We start from the raw sequence: 5,699 nt of genomic DNA on the forward strand, positions 1-5,699 counted from the left end.
CTGGAGCCACGCAGTCACAGGCGCAGACGTTCCTGGGCCGCTGGCTCCGAGCCGAGGCCCATGGTCGACATCCACACGTGTTACCTGGTTTCCTCTGACAGCACCCCCAGAGAGGGCGGATGCTTTTGCCATCTCTGTTTTACAGGGACTTGGGTGAGGGTCTGCAGGCCGAGTAATGCGCTGCCCAGGGCTTGGCCAGTAGGTGGTAGAGCCAGGGCTGAACCCCAGCCTTGGGAGCCCTGGGCGGCTGCCATGTTCTGCGGGCTCTGTCTTCTCTGCGGGAGCTGTCCTGTGCCGGCTGCCCCGCTTCCCTCCCCTTCCCTTCCCCGCTCCACCCAGCGCTTACGAAACATCCCTGCACCTGGACTTGGGCGACGTCTGGGGGTTACAACACCAATGTGACGTAGTCTGACTTCAGAAGTTTCTGGACTCTGTAGGGAGACAGGCGCGCAGCAGGCAGTTAGAGCCACAGGACCGGGCTGGGAGGAGGCTCAGAACACCTCCGCCGTCAGATCAGGATGGTTTCCTGGTGGAGGAGGCACATGGATTGCCACTGGAAAGATGACCAGCCAGGTGAAGCGGCAGGGCAGGGCAGGGCGGGGCAGGGCAGGGCAGGGTAGGGCAGGCCTCATCTGCAAACAAAGCTTGAGGCTGGGCAGTGGCCTGTCCTGGCTCATGACCCAAGTGCCGGCTGAGTGGAGAGCAGCCGCCAGCCGTCCTTCTTGCCCCGCCCTCCCAGGGATGCCCCCACCCCCAGTTTCCTGATAGGATACCCAGGGAACAACTCCTTCCACTGCAGCCCCCCAAATAACCACCGTAGACCCCACCCCATCCACGGGGTCTGGTCCCACGGCCAGTTCCCAGGCAGACCCTGGCTGCTGGAGAGCCTGGGTTTGCAGGACAGGGAGGGAACTGGGGGAAAAGAACCACTTTCCAAGCACTGACCTAGTTCTCACGACAACCCAGGGCGCGTTTGCAGACGTAGAGACTGAGACCCAGCTGAGGAGTGACAGCCACGGTGGGTGAAGCGCTGTTCCGAGAGCTTTCCCGTGCTAGCTCAGAGGGCCCGGCCTGGCCTCGGCCATCCCGCTTTACTGGCAGAGGTGGGGGCTCCCTGGAAGCCAACATTTGGGGTGCTACACGGGGGGGCAAGAGAGGTGGCCCTGAAGGCCTAGGGGCGGCCTGAGATCCCCTATTCCGAGCTGGCCTTGGATCGGCCTCCCCTGAACGCTGCTCCCTCTGCCGGCCCCTGGCCTGATGGCCAAGCCCGCTCTCGTCCGCTTCCCTGGGAAAGGCTATTTTTCATCCTAATCAGCCTCTTGCAGGGCCCCTGGGGACTGCTGGCCAAGCTCCAGGACACAGGCCTAGAAGGTGGCCCAGCCTCCAGGCAGAGGCCTCAGAAGTCAAGCTGGGCAGCATGAGGATGGGGGAAACTGAGGTCCAGATGGGGCAGGGCACAACCGTCCCTCCACTGCCCGCCCCTCCGTAGCACACGGCTCTTATTATGTCCTTTTTGCAGGTGGAGACACTGAGACGCTGCACGTCTCACAGCCAGTGACGGGAAAGCTGTGATTTGATCCCAGCTAAGCTGACCCCACAGGCTGCTCCCTAAGCCCCCCATGCTGAGCCTGAGCCACCCCACCTGCCTAGGGAGATGACCCCAGTGTCCGTGGGCATTACTGTGCAGGCCCCGGGACGGATGCCCACCCCGACCCCAGAAGGAGCCGGGCACACGCAACTCCACGGGCCAGGCCCAGAGCTAAGCCCACATCGTGTTCGATGCCCAGGTCTGCCACCAACCCCGTGATAATGGGCCCACCAGCCAAAGACAGGTAACTTACCCGCGGACCCTCAAAGGCCGAGGGTCTCCATGGGAAATGCCAGGGATGACGAGACTGACAGCGGCAGGGAAAGGGTTCACCCTGTCAAAGGCAGACAACTTCTCCCTCCTGGTCCCTTCAAGGCCCCCTTGAAGTTCACCTCCCCGCTCTGTGTGTGGCTTCTCTGTGGTGCCCACTAACCAGAGGTGGGCCAGGGGGCCAGGCTGGGCGAGGGCAGCACCCTTGTCTTGCCTGCTGGCACCCCCCTTGTGCCGGTTACTTGGATGGCTCAGCTCAGAGCTGCTGGAATGTCCGGAAGGCGCACTGGATTTGAGGGAGGAGGGAGGGCTCCAGAGCCCAAGTGTGCAACACTGTCGTCACGCAAAGCTGCCCCTCCCCTCCATGCCTCTTAACTGCCTCCCCTGTAAAATGGGAGCAATCGCGTAGGGCACCCAGTCCTTTGGGAAGAAGTGGGGTGCAGAAGAGCTAATAAGTTAATTCAGGGGAAGGCGTCCTTCCTGCTAGGGCTGTTGTCGGACCAACGCGGCCCCCGGTGACTGACCTGGCTGCCTCTCGTCGGCCCACGCCAGCAGGCAGACATCAAGCCGCCTTGGGCGAGGGCATCGGCTGTGATGCCTCACGAGCCGCCCGCACGCACCGGCTGTGCTGCTCCGAGCAGATCACATACAACGTGATGCAGCAGCCGTCTCATTCCCACCTCCGCTGAGAAAGGAACTGAGGCCCAAAAAGAGGAAGCGATTGGCCAAAGAAGAACTATCATCCACGCTTGTCACACTGACTGCGTCAACTTTGTCCGCCTCGTGGTTGCAAAGTGGCTGCCAACACTCCCAGCAGACTGGTTGCAGGGTTGGTTGCTTCCTGGTATAGGAAAACCCATTTAGAATCAAGAAATACGAAATGACTAGCTCTCCAGATACCCTCCCTCATGTCACCTCAAAATGAGTGACCCCCAGAAGAAACTACCCTTCAGACCTCATGCACAGAGGGTTGGTCTTGTCTGTTCTTGAGTTTTATATACATGGAGCCATGTCTAGGTGTTCTTTCTTCTCTGACTTCTCTGCTCACTGTGGGGCGAGATTCAGGCTGTTGTGTGTAGCGGGGGTCTGTCTGTCTCACTGGTGTACATCCGTCACGTGACCACACCGCGAGGTATGGCCTTGGTAGACATTCGGGGACTTCTTCCCGGGTTACATGGATATCTTTGCTGTGATTATTCTGGAGCTGGAGCATGTCCTTGGATGAGCACAAGTACACAGTTCTCTCTGGTATTAGTTAGAAGTGGGACTTGTTGATGTCAGGACACGTTTGTTTGACTTCAGCAAATGCTGTTGATTTTCCAAAGTGGTTTTACCATTTTACACACCTGCCGATGGTGGTTAAGCATTCCAGTGACCCCACATCTTCCCCCATACCTGCTAGAGCCCAATATTTCCACATGAACTGTTCTGGGGGTGGGTGTACAATGGGGGGGCGTGCAATGGTATTCCTCTGGGGTCTTTGAAGTTCCCCCAAACACTCAAGACACCAAACACCCTTATGCTTGGTTATCGACCATTTGGACATCCTCTTTGACAAGTGTTTGGCTTATCGTCTTTGGGGATCAGTTACCAGAGCCACAAGAACACTGTATACCACCGCACCCCAAATCAGCATCTATGCTCCTGTTTGGGCTCTGCAGTTGGCTGTAGACAGCAGTACTAGGCCCACCCAGGCTGGGCTACTCAGCTTCAGCTCGCAGGCCCTGTAGGGCGGGGCTTCTGACTGCAGGGTGGGCTCAGGCTGCCCAGGTGGGTGCAGGTGGGCCCAGCTAAAGGGCAGTAGCTGGGGTGAGGGTAGTGGGGGGCTCCGCTCCTGGCGATGGCAGAATAGCAAGCCCCACTGCACAGACTCAGGACAAGCAGAAGCCCTAGCATGCCCACCAACATCCATTCATTCATCACTGAGAGCAAGTCATGGGGCCAAGCCCCTGAGTGGGGCAGGGAGGGGAAGGCCTGGCTCCAGGGGCGGGCGTGAATGCTGGCTGGACAAACCAAATCATACACCGGGATTTTGGACATTTCACAAAAGACCTCATGTGATGCTAATATTCATCCAGAGCTAAGCTGACCTGTTTGCATGGCATGTCTGTCAGTTAAAATGAGAATCAGATCTAGTTGATTTTACTACATTTCCTAAAAACAGTCGACTCAAACAAAGTCCATTCCCTTCTTTATTTTTTTTAGATTTTATTTATTTTTAAATAAAGAACTAGGGTGCAGGCCAGAGGTGCAGGGGGTGAGAGGATTCACCAGAGACAGAGTGGGGAGCAGAATAGCCGATTGACTGAAATCCACTGCTGAGGGTGAGACAGGAGAGGTCTGTTCAGACATGTGGGTCAGCTCCCTGGCCAGGGATTGAACTCGGGCTGTAGCAGTGACAGCGCTAAGACTTAACCCCTAGGCCACTAGGGAGGCCCCAAAGTCCACTTCTTCTTGAGACTTTCTTCTTTTTTTTTTTTTTAAAGAGAGTCCCTGGAATTAATGTGGCAAATGATTTTATTTATTTATTTATTTTTAAAGATTTATTTATACAAGCACTGGGTACAGTCAGAAGCGCGGGAGGGTGAGAGAATTCACCAGAGCCAGAGCGGGGAGCAGAGCAGGCAGAAGGACCGAAGTACACTGCTGAGGGGAGCAGCGGGCGGCAGGAGAGGTCTGCGCGCCATGCGGGACCCTCCTCCGGTGGCCGGGGAGCAGCCGGGGATCGAACCGGCGCTGCAGAGGCTTCAGGCAGCTTCCCAACCCAGCGCTCAACCGCTGCGCCACCGGGGAGGCCCTGGCAAATGATTTTAATGAGCTCATGTGATCTTCACTGGTGAGCCTGGGAATGCTAAGGACTCACCCTTAGTATCCTCAGCCCCAGCGCAGTGCAGAGAAGTGAGGTGCCCAGAGGGGACGTGGCTGGATAACTGGAGGGCAGGCTGTGTGAGCTGCAGGGATTTTGTCTATTGGTGTCATTGTGGCATCACTGTGCTTAGAAGAACACTTGGTATATAGTAGGTGCTCAATGATAACCTCCCTAGGACCTTGAGGGCTTGTTTGGAGGTTCTGGGGTGGAGTGAGGGGGAACATGGCTACTTATATGACTTTGACCAAAGAATGGTCTGTCTCTATTTGGGGAAGCCCTCCTCTGAGCATGCAGCCTCGGGAGGGACGCACATGAGAAGTGAGGGGGGAGGGGACAGCCGAACCAACCCTGGCGATCAAGGGGCATAGGTGTCGCAGGCAGATCGCCCTCGCACCCTCTCCCAGTGAGTGCACGCACGCACACATGCACAGGTGCGCTGCAGGGAACGGAAACCCGGTGGCGAGGCAGATGGATGCACAGTTGGATGCACGGGGCTGGATGAGAGCATGAATGGGTGGGTGGGCGCACAGACAGCGGAGCGATGGCTACCACGGGAATGAGTGGGTGGTTGATGGTGGGTGAGCATGGACAGGAGGATCTCTGGATCGGTGGCTATTGGATACAGGGGTGTGTACATGGATGGACAGGAGGTGGCTAAGTGAGAGGGTGGACATGTGAGAGGAAGAAACAATGAACAGACACGGGTGTGAGCGAGGTAGGTAGACTGGTGAGTAGCCGAGCGGACGGATGGGTGTGTCCAGATGCGGGGTTGGGAGGACCCTACGACCTGATGGATGAATGGAAGAGACTGTGTGATGGCCGAACAGGCACAGCCTTCCTGCGGGTAAACCTCGCCGTCCTGGCAAACTCCTAGTGACCAGGATGCTCTTGGTCTCCTCACAGGGTGTTCTGATTGGCTGCTTCCTCCTCCCCCGAGGGTCTCTCCGCGAGGCCGGGTGAGAGGGGCAGAGG

Source organism: Talpa europaea (assembly GCF_964194135.1).
Source record: "Talpa europaea genome assembly, chromosome: 8".
NCBI classification, from domain to species: domain Eukaryota; kingdom Metazoa; phylum Chordata; class Mammalia; order Eulipotyphla; family Talpidae; genus Talpa; species Talpa europaea.